The sequence below is a fragment of the Parasteatoda tepidariorum genome, unplaced genomic scaffold (genome assembly GCF_982258835.1).
Source record: "Parasteatoda tepidariorum strain Cologne lab strain unplaced genomic scaffold, Ptep-v5.0 scaffold_12, whole genome shotgun sequence".
Classification (NCBI taxonomy): domain Eukaryota; kingdom Metazoa; phylum Arthropoda; class Arachnida; order Araneae; family Theridiidae; genus Parasteatoda; species Parasteatoda tepidariorum.
In genome coordinates this window covers 1,784,940-1,805,387 of record NW_028257371.1, presented here as the reverse complement: position 1 = coordinate 1,805,387, position 20,448 = coordinate 1,784,940, and the positions used below count along the sequence as shown (strand labels likewise).

General features: G+C 29.7%; 1 long non-coding RNA gene across 2 annotated transcripts in view; it reads right to left on the bottom strand.

Moving 5' to 3' along the window:
- The window catches only part of LOC110282414 (uncharacterized), a 113,519-nt gene extending 93,071 nt beyond the window's left edge, over positions 1-20,448 (bottom strand). Inside the window, exons 1-3 of one of the 2 annotated variants that reach the window (XR_015431038.1) lie at positions 18,653-20,448; positions 12,928-13,018; positions 4,333-5,906 (exon numbers count right to left, since the gene is read on the bottom strand). This is a non-coding gene — a long non-coding RNA (uncharacterized LOC110282414). The remainder of the gene's footprint in view (positions 1-4,332; positions 5,907-12,927; positions 13,019-18,652) is intronic. The other variant, XR_015431037.1, reaches the window with a different exon arrangement.

Genomic DNA, 20,448 nt, shown 5'->3' with positions numbered 1-20,448 from the left:
TGAAATTTCTTTTAAAAAATGAATTGTGTTTGTAAGTTAAGACTATTGAAAAGAAAAGTACTATATTGAAAAATTAGTAAGGTAAACTTACGTACTAACTGCCATTGTGGAAAAGTAAAGTATCAATAGATAAATGTAAAGTATAAATAAAAAGTAAAGTATCAATAGTTAACTTTGAATAATAAGATAAAACCATTATTCAAATTTGCTTCATTAGTATGATGTAATAATTATTTATTCGCTTTAAACTAATAACATTAAGAGTTATTATTATAATTTGTTCCAATCAAAATTTTCATTACTTTGGATAGAAATAATTCCTAAATTAATATAGATGAATTTTTCTGGCATTTCACATTAGAATATTCGCCAAGCAACTAGCCAAACTTTGTTGCATTATTATTTTAACATATAAAACATAAGAGATTGCATTTCTTAATTTTAACTTTTAATCTTTATTTCTGTTGATTAAAGAAACATGTGTTCTATTGCTTGAATTTTTTAAATTTTATTTGTGTATTAATTTTATTTTTCCCTAAGAATTCCTTAATTTTTCAATCGCTTATTTTAAAGCTAGTTAGAAAATTCAGAAAACATGTTTAGTAAACATTTACCTTGTCCCCCACAAAGTTACTCTATTTTACGGTAATTATTGAAAAGGTTTTTTAAAAAAGGTAGTAATATATTATATAAAAATAATTTTTAAAATAAAAGATTCCACACTTCAAACTGCTCTATATTCCACAATCCCTTTCCTCTTTATTTTCTTATCTGTTTCTACATTCATCCCCTCTTTATTTTGGTATATTTTGATTAGCATAATATTTTGTTTAATATTATTCAAAGTTAACATACATTTATCTATAGACACTTTACTTTTCTACAATGGTAGCAAGTATATAAGTTTACCTTACTAATTTTTCAATACAGTTTCATTTAGCATTTCAATAGAACGAAAAATGTTTTGTAAATACAAACTTTTGTTGCATTGTTATAACGTATAAAATATAACGAAGATTGTATTTTTTATTTTTAGAATTTTAATATTTGTTTTTAATTTTGGTACCTGTTGAATGTAAAAGCATGTGTTTGATTATTTGAAAAAGCTTAATTTTTTTAATTTGTGAAATAATTATTTATTTTTTCCTACGAATTACTTTAATTTTAGAAAAGCTTATTTTAAAACAAGTTAGAAAACTCAGGAAACATGTGTGGCAAATATTTACCTACTCTCTCACAAAGTTACCCCATTTTTCAGTAACTTTTAAAAATACAAATTCCCAAAACCCCTATCTATTTTTACATTCATAACCCTCTTTTAATTGGTGTATGATGATTTGCTTAATATTTTGTTCATTATTATTCAAAGTTAACTATTCATATTTTAATTTTTATTTATACTTTACATTTATCTATTGATCCCTTACTTTTCTACAATGTAAGAATGTAAGTTTAAATTACTAATTTTTTCAATATAGTTTCATTTTCAATAGTCTTCATTTATAAATACCATTTATTTTTTAAAATAAAATAAATTTCTGTCCTGTCATAAAAACTATAAAACCAATAATACCAATCTTTCATTAGTGCATAGAATAATCTTAGAACTATCATCAAAATATCTATCAAACTTAAAATAAGTTTCTGAGTGATACCTGAAGGCTTAACTGATTTCAAATTAGTGCTATTTAATCTCACTTATTCTAATAATGTGTTGGTAAAATTTTATCATGATAGTAATTTCTTTTATTTCAGGTATTTTGTGGAACTCTGTAAAGTTTGTCTGGTGTAAAAGGAAAGAGATGCAATATTGTTTTTATAATTGAAGTTAAAAAACAATAATTCAAAATTGAAAATAAATACACTTGATAGTAAATGTTTTATTTTTACACTGATTTTTGTGTTATTTAAAATGTAAAATGCGCTTAAAGCCTATAAGAAAAATAATAGGGTACATAAAAAAAATTCTCTTAATACAACATATTTTTGTCTAGTTATTAATAAATTTGAATTTATATAGTATATGTTACAATAAATTTGTCGCAAAATATATCCTGTAATTTTTTATTAAATCATCTCATACCAATAATTAATGTCTTAAATTTTGCAATAATAAGTTGAAAGTATGACATTGAATTCATGAAAACCAATCCTCTTTTATTTAAAAAATATTTCTTTTTTAAAAATTGGTCTTTTGTAAATGTGATATTTTTGATAATAATCAGAGCTAATGCAATGTAAATTAATTTTATTACAATTACGTAACAATGAAAATTTGAGTCATTTTTGTACAATCAAGTCCAGCATTATATAATATGTATTTTTTAGACAAATTAAAAAACAAAATTAGAATTGATTTGATAGATCTAATAGTTTTAATGCTTTAAATATTTCATGAGTAAAATGTAAGTCAAAAATTTTATATTTCACGCATTAAACCCTCATTTCTTCTAAAAAATTATATCAAAGGACTATTTTACTGGATTAAGAGTAAAAAATTAAATTTGAAGTAATGCCTCACTTGTCTAGATAGCAGTGTTCGTTGCATAAAGTGGTGTAAGTCAAAGTAGAAAAATTGTACTTTCTACACATAAAACCTTAATAAATTTTCAAACTTCTAAACTATTAAATCAATCAGCTTGGTTTCATTCTAATTCGATTTAGCGTAATGATATGCATAGGTAACGATATCTTATTTGCCTAATTAGCTATGTTAGATACGTACATAGGTATAAATAAAAAACTGTACTTTTATACATAAAACATAAATAACTTCGATAATATTAGTCTCTTCGTTCAACGTAAAAAAATCGTAAAAATACTAGATAGTATTTCAGTCTATGCCTATTTTTATCCCCTTAGCCTTTTATAAATGCAACATGAAATACATTGTTAATATCAATTCCATATTATGAGCTGGAAATTATAATTCTTTTCATACTATGGGGCTCCACTAACGTGGAAGTGAAATTTTCAAAATCTTTATTTGCAGCTGAATAAAGATTTTTAAAATGCAAAAAATTAAACGGATATCAATTCAGCGTCTTTTCAAGCCTCTTATTCAAGCTCTTAAAATACATTAAATGTATTATTTTAAAAACAGGTTGGTCTTTGAAAGCATTGGGTTTATTTCTTAAATCTTAACAGTGCTTACCCCACATACGGAAAGACACATTAAAAAAATAAAGCGTTCGCAAACGCGAAAGATGTTAAGGCTCTATGTTGGGCAGGCTCTCAAACGAAGAGATTTTAATAAATAAAATTGTCACTACTTCTAAATTTAATATTTTTACTACTTAAATCGCAATTACCATCTTTTAATTCATGTAATTTGAAGCTGTTTACAAACCAAGCATGCCTGAATGTTTTTAATTTTATCTGTTTTTGAGAGATTAATTGGCTGTTGCGAAAGTTTCCATGTTTTCCGAAAGCTATCCAAATTGTTCAGTCGTAGCAAAATACTTATTATAAAAGATGTTTCTTGCTTTTTGAAATTTATCACCAGATGTTCTAGATCACCACAATAGTTGAGGAAGTCTTCTCATATAAAAAGAAATCTGATAAGTACGCCAAGAAATTTATGTAAATTTAGGTCGTTACAAATTTAGAAATACTTCCACGTACTTTGATTAATAAATTACTACACTCATTTTTGACCGACCTTTTGGAACACTGTGTTCCTCATTTTGAGCATTCTGCACGTTAAATCAGCGCGTGAAAACTACAGAATTTAAAAAAGTTATAGTAAATTTATTTGTACCGTTCATTTTAACGTTAAAATAAATGTTACAACTTTCATGATTACAAAGCCAAACATAAATATTTACATTATTAATACAGGGTGAATAGCCACATTTTTCCAACAAAAAATAAGCACTTTTAAAGAACTCAAAAGATATTTTTAAGCACCTTATAAAAAATATCTAATTATTAGGATAGGTGCACTAATAATTTTTCTCCTTCATATTGCTGAAAGTTTTTTATATTTATGTCAACAAAATGCAAAATAATTTTGAAAGCTACATGATCACGATAAAATAACTAGTTTCTGACAAGGAATTCTTTCCTTGATTACATTGGCCACCATAAAAACAATTTGTGCGCAATTTTAATTATATTCAATATTGAGTGAATCATTCTACTTTTTAAATTAATAATTATTTTACACAATTATGTAAAAAAAATAATTATTCAAAATTAGAACTAATTTAACCATTAAAAAGGTTATCAAGTGTATTTTTTAGATTTAAATAAAAGATATTTCACTGTCTTACCAGCAAATAAGGAAAAAGAATTAATAATGTAATAATGATAAAAAGAAAGGTCACGTACCTTTTCTTTCCCATCTCTGAAGCGAGTCAGGTCACCCAGTCACTGGTTGAGCTCTAATTCTCGGGACAAATCACCAACGGAATGTCCATCAGCAGTCAGTTGGCTCCCAACCAAGCTGCAGGTCTTCTTGTTCGGCAAAATATAATAGCTTGATCGATTGATATGGAACCACAGATATTGGACACTTCTGAATATTTACCTTCGTAGGTGTGACATTTCTGGCCTCCATTGTTCCGTCTTCAGCTGCAATATTATGAGTTCTGTTATAATCATTTTTGCAAAACACATTAGGTGAGTAATTGGCAGAAAACAGCATCATTTGACAACTTTTAGACACCATTATGATGCCTCTAAGTCGAAATCATGACTTCAGCTTTACCCAAAACGAAAATTCACAGTTTTTCCAAATCGAAAAATCACTTTTAACCAGTCCAATGAAACACTCTTCCAGGCGTTCAGATCACAAAATGCTCCATCAGCGTGGAACCTCTTGACAAGTTCTCGCCTGTAACAGCCATTCGGAATTCAATTTCTTCACAAATGTTTCACCATTTTTTTCGCCACCTCACCAATCTGCAGGGCAAACTCATAAGTAGGTGATGCAAGTCCGGATCTGTTCTTGCTTAACTAGACAAAAGAGCAGTGATGGTTCAGGGAATAAAGCGTTCGTTATCCACTGAGGTTAACCGGGTTCGAATCCCGACGATTACCGATCGATAAGAATTCCGCATCTGGCTTGCACCGAGCACAGTGCTGACGTGAAATATACTCCGTGGTAGACGGATCATTGGTTAGAGTCCCCTTGCCGTCAAGCTAACCATGGCGTGGTCTTTCTCTCCATGTAACGCAAATGCGGTTTAGTTCCACCAAAAAGTCCTCCAAGAAGGCAAATTTCTCCCAATAGTTTTATAGCAAATTTCTCCAAATTTCTCCCAATCCAGGAGTTCCCTTGTCTTCTGGATTGAGTTCTACATTACAAGGCTATGTAATTGAACATTCGTAGTTGTGAACCCGAAAATTGGGTAGCCCGTTCAACGACGGCCATAAAATATAAAATAAAAATAGACAAAGCGAAAGATGTAGTTTAACCACTCCGATTATGTTGACTGGGAGATCAGCTAGCAAAGATGCAAGAGTTTTTTCTTGACTCTTGGAAGGAACATTAAAGGCCATTGCATGTTATTTTTAACAGGGGCAGATGGAGAGAACGATTTCACCGAATACAGAGCAGAGTTCTTTCGCAAAACTTCAACTTCATGGGATGAAACTAACAGATGGGTCGTTAGAATCCTTCTCATAATGGATATTTCAGCCGCCGATAAACGAATTTCATCATAATCACCATTTGGTAAGATTTGCATCAACTTGAACATCGTTTTTGTTGGTGTCAGTTGGAGAAAGGTATATCGACACTAGGCCTCTTAAATGCACGCTTTTTGTGTCTGCAGACCTTTCTGGAGCTGTTGATCGAGATAGTGGGGAGCTACCAGCTTCTTATGGCGTTAAAACAAGCTTAGAAGAAAGTCTAGAATAATCTAAAAGCTGGCGCAAGTCTGTCATTTAGGCTGTCATATCTGAAATCGAAAAAAAAAATTTCATAAGAAAAATAAGGTCGTTGCAAAAACTAGTTAAATAAAATAGTTATTAAATTCAAAGAACAACAATATTTACTATATATATTTAACATAGAAAACTTCAACCAATCTTTTTTTGTTTTTCTTTTCTGTAAATCTCTTTCTTAATTTTCTAATGAAAACAAACTCTCTTTCTCAGACTTTAAAACTCACATGCTGTCTTTTAATCTATTTTTAGTTCAAGTATGGATTAATTAACCTTGACATTTTTCCCTTTGATAACTCGTGAGAAAGCTAAATTTCCCTAGACCAATTAGTACAATGATTTCCTTTATTCCCTATAATGAAGCATTTTACTGATTTACTTCGGAAGATTTTCCCTAATTTTTATTGAGGAGCACGACGAGTATGTGACTTGAATGCTCGCTCCTTAGGTATGTGTCATGCCTCCATGTTGTGATGGCGCTGTCATCAAGGTAGATGTTGTAAGAAGACAGAGGAGGGAACGCTCTGATGGAGAGCGGAAGCGAATTGTTTAGATGTCTTGGTCATATTAATTTTCTAATCTTTTATCATTATTAATAAATGTTTCTTTTGTGTTGTTAATTGGTTACCATTTATTTCGCCAATTGTGATTTTGGAAAGTATCTGACTGAAGAAGGGAAAAGGAAGGAAAAATTATACATAATATCACAGTATGTGTCTCAAATGATATTCAGGTATAGCCTGGTGCCTGAAACGTGCTTAATTCCACCTCTCGGCTATTTGATATTCATAATCAATAACTGATTAGACAAAAATGCAGTCTGTAATTAAATTTTGAATACAAATCTCAGTCATTTCTTTTACCCAAATAATCACGGTGATATAAACAAAATGTAAGAAATAGTTCTTGTAAAAGTTTTTTTTTTCTTTCACACCATTAGCTTACGCTTAAATAGCAGTACACAGGAAAAGGAGAGATCTTTTTCAACTGCAAATTGTTATCAAAGGACGCAATTTAACTTGGTGAAAAGCAATTCAAAGAAAGCATTCAAGTTTGAGTGAACGCAAAGCAAGAATATCGCTCAAATAAAAGCGTATTTCACTCAAGTTAAGTTAAAAAAATTTTTACTCCTTTTTGAGTAGGGGAAATAATCACTCTTTCATTTTAAGAGAGCACATGGTGTCAAAAATTCTAAAATTTTAACATAATATTATTACAACTCACAAAAATAGATTCCGTTTAAATTATTTGTAGCTTAGAAATTTCTTTAAAAATATTTAAGCGATATAAAACCTCTTATAATTTACTTAATAAAAATATCTTAAAATTGAAATATATTTTTCACTAAATGTTGAGACTTATTTTGCACTACAATGATTTGGTTCTAAAATTAATAATTTTAAGCCCTAAAAACTATCCTAGGTAAATTAAAGAATTTAACACGCATTTACTTTTGCTTACTAACATATTAATTTTAAGTTTAATTTTATAAAGAGTAAAGTTTTTTTATTGTTAAAATTATATGGAAAATTTTTATTATGCAAAGCAATTAAAAACATCCTATGGGTTTTAGTTATTTCGATTGATCTGTACTTTATTTTAATAAAGGAATATTTTTTAAAATTAGTTTTTAATTTTTTAATTTTAAATGAAATATCTAATAGTTAAAAGTATTTAATTTTGCGCAAACATAATTCTAAGATAATTGTTAAAAATAATTCAGTGCTGTTAGCATTAATTTAATACAACAATTACTACGATTAATGTCAGCATGCCTGTCTAAATACTTGGGCAAAGGTCAATCTGCCTTGGTCAATCTACTGTGCAAGGGACCCTTCGCGCAAACCGCTACTATAAACTAATCATGGTAAGAACTCTAAAAAGAATAACAGTTTAAAACTAGTATTCTATTAATTTTTTATTTTAATATTCAAGATTTTTTTCCAAGAACTTTAAAATTCTCCGTCTTCTATAATAGGCATGAAATAAATAATTTATCCTTTAATTTAAATAAGCAACTTTAGGAGTCAGTTTGTTAATCGGAGAATACAAGAGTCAAAATTTTTGATGGCGTTCCATTGATGGACCCACATAATCTTGACGGTAACCATCAATAATTTTATCATGAACCATTATAATTTTTGGTAACCTACATAAGTAACCATCAAACATGCAAAATGATTGCCGTTTTCATATACTACGGACAGACAGTACGCCGAGATGGATTGTGGTTGAATGAATTGGAAAACCAGGTTTTTACATAATAAGTTGCGAAAATCGACATGGTAAAGAAGAAAAAAAATCGCATTTTCGAAGAGGGAAAATTAAGAACTTTTTAAAAAAACCCTATGAAAAAGGCAGCTATAAGGGATTTTAAAATACTAAAGTAAAAAAAAGCACATTATGCACTTTTTAAAAACGCTACGCACCATGTTAATATATTTGATAACCATTGTTGAACAGCCGACCCAATTTTTGGGTCTACGTAAATAACTACGTGTAATAAAATCTGAACACTTATAATTTTGAACTAATCCAGAAGACAAGGAAACTCATGGATCAGTACTCCCAGAGGTATGATTTGTTATGGGAACATTAAGGATATTGTGATCGACAGATTTAAAATGCATCAGTCACCATTTACTACATGGGGAGTCATCGGCTGGTGGGAACCGAATCTACGACCTCTTAAACATTGGCTCAATGCCCTTCCAACCAGAGTATCCCGGTCCTCATGTAATATATTGCAGTTGATAGAACTACTTCGTGCAAAATAAATCCGAATAATGAATTCACTTTTTTACTGTCTTTTAAGAAGACGCTAGGGAAGGAATGGGTTTAATACGTTCGACAAAATTAGAGATAAATGGATTAAAATAAAAAGTTGAGAATCTTTTAACTGATCTTATGAAAATAATTTAAACATTTATTTTCAGAATGTAATACTAAGAGGTTACAGTTCTAATCATAAATACCTACATAAATTAATAATTTACGGTGCTTAAGACTGTTTCATTTATTTTAAATAAATCCTGATAATGAAATAATTGTGTTTTTTTTTATCATTTATCGTTTCGGGAGGAAAAATAAAGTTTCCTAAGATTGTAACTGTTTTATGAACTAAAACTAATTAGACATTCTAATTAGATATATTTGGATTAGCTGCAATCGCTCAAACTCGTTTAGAAATCAATATATAAATTAATTCATTATCGGGATTTAATTGATATTTTAATGGGGATTTTGGTGCTGTTCCCGTAATGGTTAGATTTCTATATTTCCTTATATTTTAATATGCATTAATGAGTTTTTTCATTTTACGCTTAATTTTTATTTATATGAATAGAAAGATGACGGATTTTTTCATATCACATGATCCGTCATGTGGGTTAACAGGGGGTGCTGCAGATAGACTTGATCAAGGGTCTACTGTGGTTAATTAGCTATACCTGATCAATTGTTTTGTTATATTAAACACTTTAAAAATTATAGCTGAGACAAATTTTAGTTAGTTTTGCTTCCAAATTTAAGCTCGGTTTTCGTCCGCAACCTCCTGTCCGTGGATCAAATAGTACTCCCCATATGGAACATAAAATTGCTTCCACTTTTTTATTGTGTATTTCTCTCGGATTAGTGTGACTTTCTGTGAACTTAAGGTTGACTGGGCGGTGAGATCAAACTAATCTGTATTAAACTCAAAACTAAGATCAGTCACCTATGCCACACCCATACCGCAAATGTAGTTGTATTTGTTTTGAAGGATGTTTAAAAGCAATTAAATTATCCCCAACCAGAATTTTATTTGTCATACAATTCTATGAATGGATATCACTATATGATTTATTGCAGTTTTTATGAGAGGCCAGAAGAACTGTATTAAGATCATAAGATTTTGAGCACTGATTGTAAGAGCTGTAATAAGATTACTGTTGTGTGCGTGATTGCTCCTCTCTTGCTATTAGTAGTGCGTAAAGATCCCCGCTGCGTGTGATCGAGACAGAGCAGCAACAGAGCGAGGAGGATAATGTCGCAATCACAAATAAAAAGTGAACTGTTCATTGTCTTCTATTCATCACTCTAGATTTCCATCACTCCTCTCCAACGTTGCCCACAGTAAGGACAGATAGTACAGAGAAGGAAAGGCCTTGCCCGGGATTTGTACCCAGAACCTTTCTGATGCAAGGGCAGTTCCCTAACCCTGACACAGGCCGGTTGGCCTATGCGAGGAGTACGTTAACGAAAATCTCAAAACGTGTTTATATACTAATGAATGAGAGTTGAATAATTGCAGTGGTAGTTACGCTACAAAGTTTTTCAACATTAATATTTGTACACGGAAAGAATTTGGTAAAATATTTCTTAAAAATTTGTGTTTGAAAAATAATATTCTGACCAACAAATTTTTTTCACTCATTGTAAATGATTTCGATATTTATTATATTTTAATTACCAGAGTTAGACTCTGAATTCTGTAATAAGATAAAAATTTGTCCTTTTCAAATATAAAAAATAAATTATTTTTGAGTTAGTAACTCATATTATTTCCTTTAATTTTTGACAGTGTTGAACTTTATCAAATTTTTTTTATTGTGAATTTTATTTCAAATGATTTTAGTGTTTAAAACGAAGAGGCTCATTCAAAGACGAATTTCGATGGAAAAATTCAAACTAGAAGATTTTTGACAAAGATTAGTTAAAATCTGTTTTGACTATTACTTTTGAGTTGGTAGGCTAACGAAAATTTTTGGTGAGTTTAAAATTTCCTACATTTTTGCTTAAATTTTAAGGTACAACTCGTGGTTTGTAAAATAAAATTTGCTGCATAAGTCATTATCATAATTTTTTCACGGGATAGCTAGAGAAAAAATTAGGGCCTCACATTTCTTTTATAAACATAAATTTCATTGTGAAATTCGAAATTCCGATTAAAAACTTATTAGATTTATTAAAAATTAGCAAAAGGTAGTTTTGGTTCACACTTTTTTCGGTAGGGTGTCTATCGCAATAACTATCTGTAGTGGACTTTTAGAAGCAAAATTCAAATGTTTAGTTTTTGGTTTCTGAAATTGTTATTTCTGAACTGTAACTATTTTCTACAATTATCTAACGTTTGGAAAAAAATCAAAACTTGTGGTTTCTAAGTCAATAAAAAACTGCAACAATTTTCTTTTTCGTAGACGAGAAATTAGGGTAGGTTATTTCTTGTTAACGTTTCGAGTAGGATAACGTTCGTTCAAATCTTTATCAAATATTAGCTGTTGTTGCAAACTTCTTTTGGTGGGTTTCTCTGGAGTATCAAAATTTCTTTCCGCAAGAAAGTAACATTTTGTGGTCACATTCAATATTGTGGTTTTTAAGTCAAAGAGTAATTAAAACTTGTTTTTGACCATTTTTGAAAGGCATGTTTTGTAAATCATAAAATAAGCAAAACCAATTTTCGTCTTAGCTATGTTACCGTGCATGACCTAAATCAATAGAATTTCTATTTTACCGGTGAATGTCAACAATCACATAGTCGCTTTGGTGAATGTCCGAAATATTTGTTATATGTGATTTGATATTAATTTATTCGTTGACATTATTATATTTATTCGATGTTTTAATATTTGCTGAGGTTAGATTGGGAGAAACATCAGTATTCGGAGTGCCGGTAAAATGCATACCGAGCAGTGGCACTTAACTAGACCTAGTATACATTTTGGACATTGTGAATGTCAACATTCATCGGTGGAAGTCAACCAATTTCTGTCATTCATAGTAACAACTACACTTGAGCAAGTGATCTAACGAATGCATAAGAGCGAGCATTTTGATTTATGGAAAGATTCTGGTGGCTTACTACTAATGTTTGAAGGCAAAATTCGAATTTAAGGTTGCAAGAACAGCAATTATTTATAGCTTGTTTTCGCCATGCCATACTCTTTAACAATATTTTTAATTTGTATTAGAATGTACTAGTAATTCCCTACTCTATGCTAGCGTTTGGAGGTAAAGTTCAAACTGATGTTGTTGTTTTTTTAAACAGAGATATGATAAAACTTGTTTCGAGGAAAATTTCAAACTTGCGGTTTCCAAGACAAAGATTCGTATTAACTTGCCTGAGCCATATTTTTTTGACGGTTAGGTTAAACGAAAAGCTTAAGAGTGATAAAAATGAACTTGTTTCTAGGTCAAATTATATTTAAATTTTATCAATTCAAAACATTTTCCTTTGACAAATTTAAAGCGAATAACTTATAAGGATTATTTTGTCACACAAAGAACTTATGTTTGAAGGCTGAACTGATATTGTGGTTACTTTTGTCAATAAAGCTCTAAAACTTGTATATTAATATAACTTATAATATGCATTGTATTATTATCATTATTTTTGTGGTGAGATTAACGAAAGTATTTATTGAAGTACTGATTTTCTAAATAAGGATAACATAAAGATATTAAATTCAAATTTTCAGTTATTTGTCCAGAAATTTTTTTAGCAGTAGGGTAAATGAAAATTTCTGGGGAGTGAAAATTTCTCAATTTCTTACAACATTTACTGTAATTTAAAACTTATTTTATAAACTATCAAGAAAATATTTGTATGTTTGCTATGAAAATTGTTATGTTTCCTAGCAATCAGTAGACACTTTTCATGAATTTAACGAGAGCTAATATTGATTCGAATATCTTTAGAAAATATTTACAGATCATATCACTCGAGAAGCGTCATAAAATCAACGCGATTTTCTCAGTACTTTTTTTTAATAACTGCTCGAGTCATTTCTTTTTAAATTAATGAAAATTAAAAAAAAGATTATGTTTATCAAAATTTAAGTTTATTGGAGTAGAAGTTAAAGACAAAGTATTTGGCAGTTAAGAGAAGAAAATGTTTTAGCGATGTTGACAATTTGCTCCAAAAGTTTTTAAAGAAGCATAAAAAATACCTCTACTGGAATTACAATAAAAACTAAAAGGTAAAAGTTGAAACATTTTGTTTTGGGGTCATAACGCGTGGAAATCTTAATTTATGGAAAGAGAAAATAAAATTCTTACCAGAACCATGTTGCAACAACACATACTGCTCAATTAACGTCATAACTCTGTCCTATCTTGCAAACGAAAGCCACATCTTTTCCTGCATACACTGCAAAGAAAAAAAAATAATCATAAGCAATGTTTTAATGAGCATTTTAAATCATAAAATTATCACAACTCACAACATTTTTTCTCAACAAAATAAATGTGTGCATGATGCTAAAGATCATCGGAACAGGCAAACAAGTGAGTAACGTAAAAGAAACGACTAAAGATTTTAATATGTTTTAATTAGACTTGCTAGATTATTTTTAAAACACGATCTGAACATTAAAAACAAGTTATGTAAAAAAATTAAAGTCAATTAATGCAATATAACAAATTTTTATTTTATTTTAGTTACTTTATTATATAATTACAATTTTTTTCTCCCATAACACTAAAATTTATGAATTACATTTAATTAATTAATATTTAAAAAACTGAATTAACATCAGGGGGCTTCCACTACAAAAAATGTATTTGAACTTGAATGGAGGATTAAAAAGTATTTTATTAATGATTTGAACAAGATATATAAATTCCTACTTATTAGTGCGTACTAATAAGTAGGAATCGAAAGAAAAAAAAAAGCGAGTGATATCAGACAACTATAAAAGTATAAATTTGGTGACACGTAATGTTCTTTATTGAATTTATCTGACACAGTGAATATAAATAAATTAAATATTTAAATGTGCGCAATAAACTACTTTTTTTGTTCAAATAGAGCTATAAGTTAAAAAATTATCCCTGATGTTATTTTTAAAATATGTGAAAAACTGAATAGTAGCCCTTGATTCCCACATTGGATCTGAATGAGACTGGATCATTCCATTTATTTCAAAGGTGGGGAAAGTAGAATTTACTGCGCATCATTTCGGCGCAGGAACTATACAGTGAATCCGATTGCAATATTTTCTTTGAAGACACATAAGCTCCTATTCTTTCTGCAAACAGATTTTTAAAATTAAAACTATGGCGCCATTTACCAATTTGGATTTATATATACATTAACTTATACATTTCTAATAAGTTTTAAATTAATCGGATGTTTTTAAAGATAATATTTTTTACACTCTGATTACATTTTTTTTAAATCATAACTGATTTCATATAGTGTCTGAAATATTTTTTGTATCTCTTTATGTATTTTCATGAAGTTGAGGTAAGAAAATCTAAGTAAAATCTAGAAAGATTAATCATAGTATAGAATTGCCCTGCCCGGTGTACATTTGCCCGGTATACCCTACACTGATGTTTTTTTTAAGGTCAAGGGCCACTGCCCGGTATACCCTACACTGATGTTTTTTTTAAGGTCAAGGGCCACTGCCCGGTGTACATTTGCCCGGTATGCCCTACACTGATGTTTCTTCTAATCTATCGTCAGTAAGTATTAAAATATCGAATGATTGTAATTATATCCACGAATAAATTTCTATCAAATCGGATGTAATAAATATTTCGGACATTCACCAAAGCGACTATGTGATTGTCAACATTCACCGGTGAAAATCAACAACCTCCGTTTTCGGTCATTCACATAATAACCTCATCAGGACGTTTATTTCATACTCTGCCTAAATAACATTTGACATTATATATAATGCCTAGGCAATGTGTGAAATATAAATCATTTCATACTTTGCCGGCTAGTTTTAGGCATTATAAATAATGCCGGATATCATACTTTGTCGGTAACAGATATAAAAATTAATTTAAAGAAAAGCATAAGTACAACACTTTAAAAAAATACTACGAAAAATACCACACCCCTATTTTAAGTCAAACAATACTTGCCATACATATTATTGAAAATACTACGCATGAAAGTAAATTCCGACGCATGCGCAGTAAATTCTACTTTCCCCACCTTTGAAATAAATGGAATGATCCAGTCTCATTCAGATCCAATGTGGGAATCAAGGGCTAGTAAACTGAATCACTTATACTAAAATTTAAAACAATAACTAATCCATCAGAAAATTCCATTTCGATTTTTGCTGATTCCTATTTAATGAATGAATTAATATTTGAAAAAGCTGTTGAAATTGAATAAATAATCAAACATAAGTATTGCTTAATGGTTCTTCTTTCTCTTACTGCGATTTCTTATTAAAGATAGGCATGTAAAGGCAAGCTTACGCATAGGTTTGTATGGAATTTCCTTTTTAATGAAAGTTCCAGTTGTCAATATGTGTAACATGTTCTCTTGTTCTAAAAATTTGGTGAAATTTGATATTTTATTCGCAAAATAGCTAAAAATGTATATTTTTTTCTAAAAGTTGACTGGGAAAAAAAGTTTATCTGAATCACAATTTTCAACGATGAGCTAACGTATCGTAGAATAATTTCAAATACTTATTAAAATCAAAATTCTTATTAAAATTAATCAAATTATCAGAAGTTGGATACAGGATAATTAGTCCATAACTTTTTTGGCGTAAGAGATAAGGAATTTTGGCTAATGATTCAATACAAACAGTTAAGGTTTGGAACAAAATTAAAACACGTGGTTGTGTGGTAAAAAATGCGTTTTTTTTTAGTTTTTTTTTTTTCGAACCATATCTTAAGAAAATTTTTGTTGTCTTAACATAAGTAGGTTAAATAATAACACCGGCACGCAATCCTGTAATTTCGGATTCTATCAGTTAACAGCTACAGCTAAAAATTTTATTTCGAAGGGAAAAATAATAGGGAAGTTGAATCCAAGCTTCGTTCCTTCTAGCTCAAAAATCGTTTAAACCTTGCTTTAAACAGAAATTATTGTCACGTGAGTTAAGGATTTCCTACATTTTGCCTCTTTTTGTAGGTCACAATTCTGCTAACGCGTGTTTTGAATGTAACGCTCTCTTTTGTGCGTTGCACTTTTCTAGTGCGCATGCGTCAGTTCTGTTGAAATGCGCATGAGCCCATGAAAAATATAAAACTTACGTAAGTGAAAATAAGAGATTTTGCAAAAATCCATTAGTTAAAAACGCTAACGTAGTGGAATATCATTTAAACTTTGACCACAAATTCAAAAGAAATATTTACAATGGATGTATAGTTTGTATAAGGTAAGAACTCCCCCACCATAAAGTCTGAGGCGTTCTGCTGCTAATGGAAACAAGAATAGCTCATTTCAGGGAGGGTAGCTCCTCTTCCCTCTAGCGATAACACATTAGACCGAAAAAAAAAAGATTATCGCTTTCTTTCACCGATTTAAGCCATAACCTGTCCTAAACAATGTCCACACACCACTACTTGACATAGTTATACCTCGTTACCATAGTCACCGCCACAAGTTCAGACGAATGGCTAAGGGAGTTCTTACTTTAGACAAACTATACACTACTTGTTCCGTATTTGTAAGCTACGCTCTTGGCGTTCGAGCATCTCCCCTTGGCACACTGCAAATACGCCAACTTGGCAAGCTGTCTATGTTTGTACGCCATTACAGTCTACGCTCTACACCCGAAAGGGAAACGCAAATAAACTCCTTTTATACAAACGCTTCTCTTCATTTTTATGCCACCCCTCCGCACACTATTTCTTTAAAGCTGTAGCATACGACTCAAGATGCTTTGCTCAACATAAAACTTTGGATCTGTGAGCAGAAAAATTTGGTAAATTATAGATTTTGATGAATAATTCGGCGATGAATAATGCCGCTTATTATTGATATTTAAAAAATATTATAATTCTATTGCTTATTGAATTTATTTTAATTAAATTACATACTTAAAATAAATATAATTTTGAAATAGCGAAAATATATCTAGATCCTTGAGGAATTAATGCAATTAGACAACCATAATTTTTTACCATAAACAAAAACCAATAAAATTATATTTTATTGAATGAACCAACGGTTGTGAGAATACAGGATTCATTTCTAAATTTTATCAATGTATTTCTTCATATTCGCATTCTAGGTTCACGCTTTTAGTTCGAAGACAGGCTTAAACAGATAACATTTAACAGCTATAAACAGCGTGCTTGCAGCTTTGTCAAGCCAACAAAACTTAAATCATGCCAACATAAAGATAGGTATCATATAAAATAAAGACGAGCATGCGCGAATGCTTCAATCTTATTTACAGGAGCGAACGAAAGCTAACTTAAAAGTGCGAAATCTCCCTATAAGGGTACCTCATAATTTTGAAGAAACTATAATAAAAGTGCTTATTTTTCTATTAAGAAAGTTGCATAAAATATTGTGTGTATAGTGCACAAAAAATAAACTTTCCACCCAAACAACTAATCGGATTGTCACATTCTAGGATTATCTTGATGGAGTGATATCAAATAGGCTGACTAATGCTGACGATATTTTAAACTGCGAAATCCGAAACAAAAATGTACTTTCTCTTAATAATCATATCTTTTTTACGGATTCCTCACCCTTAAAATAAAAACAGTAACTGCATTATGGCCGCAATTGCTTGATCAGAAAAGCGGTTGATGGTACGAGCCTCTTAATGCTAATTTTACAATTTTCTTCAATGAAAGTCGATTTTTTTTAATAAAATACGGATTTAGATTTATGACACTCAATCTGGGCAATAGGGTCCCCATAGTTTGATCAGGACAGCAATCCGAAGTTTGGACCCCTAAATATTAATTTTAGCATATTTCCTCATATTTCGGGAACTTTTTAGGTGAAATGAGAAATTTCACACAATTATAAAATTTGGTTACCTAAAGATAGTTTCATGCGAAAATTAACTTTGAGTAAACATTTATTATTTTTTATTATCCTAGTTGAAAGAATTTTGAATTATAAGGCATACAACTTTTTACACCATGTAATTTAATTTTACATGGCAAATTTTCCATGTTAGAGTGAAATCGGTCAATTACAAAATTGCAGTGACTTCAATTTACGAAATCAAATTAGCGAATCAAATGACAGTGATTCGATACAAAATTACAGTAAAATCGGTCGAATAGAACCTGAGAAATCGAATTTTTATATACGATTTTTTTAAATAAGATTTCTCAGGAATTATTTGACCAATTTCGCACAAATTTTGTATTTTGCAATGCAAAATTGATTTTTTTTTAAAAATAAGGATTTGTATATCAAATTCAAAACAGTTCAAAAATTTCACACTATTTTAAATAAAACAATAAAAAGTAAAAAATCGTTAAAAATAATATTTTTGCACAGAATTATCTTTCGATAAACGAAATTTATAATTGTGGGTAAAAATGTTTCATTTTGCTTAAAAAAATCTGGAGATATCTTGAAATACGCAAAAAGTAAAACTAACATGAAGAGGTCAAAACTTTGAACAGTTTTCCTGGCCAAAATATGGGGAGCAAATTTCCCAAATTGCGCCTTCCTCCTATATCTTGAGTGCCAGAATTCTGAATCCGTGGAGAAAACCATAAATTTTTGCAGAGAAAGTACGTTTTTGTGTCTAATTTCCTAGCTTAAAATATCGTCTACGTTAATTAATTTGCCCCTCGTTTTCCCAATGGTTTCCCTAATGGTTCGTATTAAGATTGAGTCTCAGAACGTAAAGATTAGGGGTGACTCGTTTCTTTTCTTTTCGCACTGCAAAATGTATCAATCATTTTTTTTGGATTAATTTTTAACTTTAAAATCTATATAGTTGCATCAAAAAAACTAGCGTGAAATTTGCGATCATATTTAAAATTAAAAGCAAGATTTGTAATAGTTGACATAATAGATTGAAAATTAAACTGTACTTACAGCTGAAGATTCAATTATCAAAAAATCAGCCTTCTTTTTAGCTTCATCATTTCATAGCAGGCAATTTAAAAGAAAATGGATTCATCTCAGTCCGGCAGATTCCAAACATCAAACATCTCACTTTGTCAGGTTATTCCCGATTTGTCAGACTATTTGAGCAGACATTAACCTACAAAGCTTAGTAACATTGGATTATAATAAACTAGAGACAGGATTAATACCAAACAATTTAAAGTTCAAAACAAAAAACATAGAAAAATTAAAATTGGAAAAAGTAAACGTTAACGACATTAAAAGCAATTGAAACACAGTACAAGAATAACGACTGAAAATAATCACTTAAGTTACACAGAGAGGAGAAAAAAAAACTAAAACATACATGGGGTGAAAAACTAATTTACATCGGATAAGAGCCTGAAAAAAGCAGAACTTTAAAAGAAAAATTCTAGAAAATCTATCAGATACATTGGAAAAAAATTTTTGAAGAGAAAATACAAAATTAAAATACATATAAAAATCTGCAAACATAAAAAAAAGCTGAAAAGAATTTGAAACTATAAAAAAATTGGAACAAAACAGAAAACGAGGAAGAATTAAGGAGAAATGAAGTACAAAAAAATAAAAAGGTTGAAAAAATTATTTAAAAAATTATTTAAAAAAAAATCTAAACCTGTGAAAAATTCAAATCAAACGTAAGCAAGGAAGGGTAATGCGAAACACGTTGTTGGGTCTATAAAAACAAATGGATTTGATCAGATGCACACACACACAAATTTTACCAATCAAAAGCAACTAGAATACACAATGGAAAAAATATATGAAACATTGGAAAAAATATGATACACCATTTGGAGAAACAAAACACTCATTCAAGAAGCTAAAAAAACTCAGAAGGAAGATAAACATTGAGAAAAAAAACAATAAAAAACATGGGCAAAAAATGGAAAGAGAAGACATATTGGAATTGAATAAGTAATTATAAATTAATAACCAGTGAAAAAAAAAACTCGACTAATCGAAAAACGAAAATATGAAAAATGAAAACAATTAAATACAAATTTTTAAAATAAATTTCCTAAAAAACACTGAAAAGCGGAAAATATGGAACACCGAAAACAAAGTGATTCACGTATATAAACAGAGATGGAAGCTAAAAAAAATAAAATATGGCGATAAAACATTGGTGAGTTTTCTTTCAATGAAAGTATAACCACACACTGAAAAAGCTTCAGAAAAAAGTAAAAAAAATGCAAAACAAACTTTAAGCATACATTGAAAAAAATAAAGCACACACACATTGGAAGAAACAAATTGGAACACAAACAGGGGAAGAAAAAGTAGGAGCACGAACATTAAATGAAAAAGTTTGGAAAATGAACACGGGTAAAAAAAGAAAATTGGAATGCAAATACTTGGTAAAATAATTTTGAATATCAACACAAGAGGAAAAAATTTGGATAACATACACTGGATGAAAATATTTTAAGCACAAACACTGGATAAAAAGTTTGAAGTACAAACACTGGGTGAAAAAAAGTGAAATGAATACAAGAGGTAAAAAACTTGTAACACAAACATTTGGTGAAAAAATTTGGAACACAACCACAGGATTGAAAAAAAAATTGCGTAAGATACTGGAAAAAGTTTGAAACACAAATTGGAAAAAAAATTAAACCAAACATTGAAAGCAGAAAAAATTTATACACACAATGAAAGAAAAATAAAATGAAATACACATTGAAAGAAAAAAAATTGAAACTTACAATTCTGAATTAGAAATTAAAAGTTGAAAATAA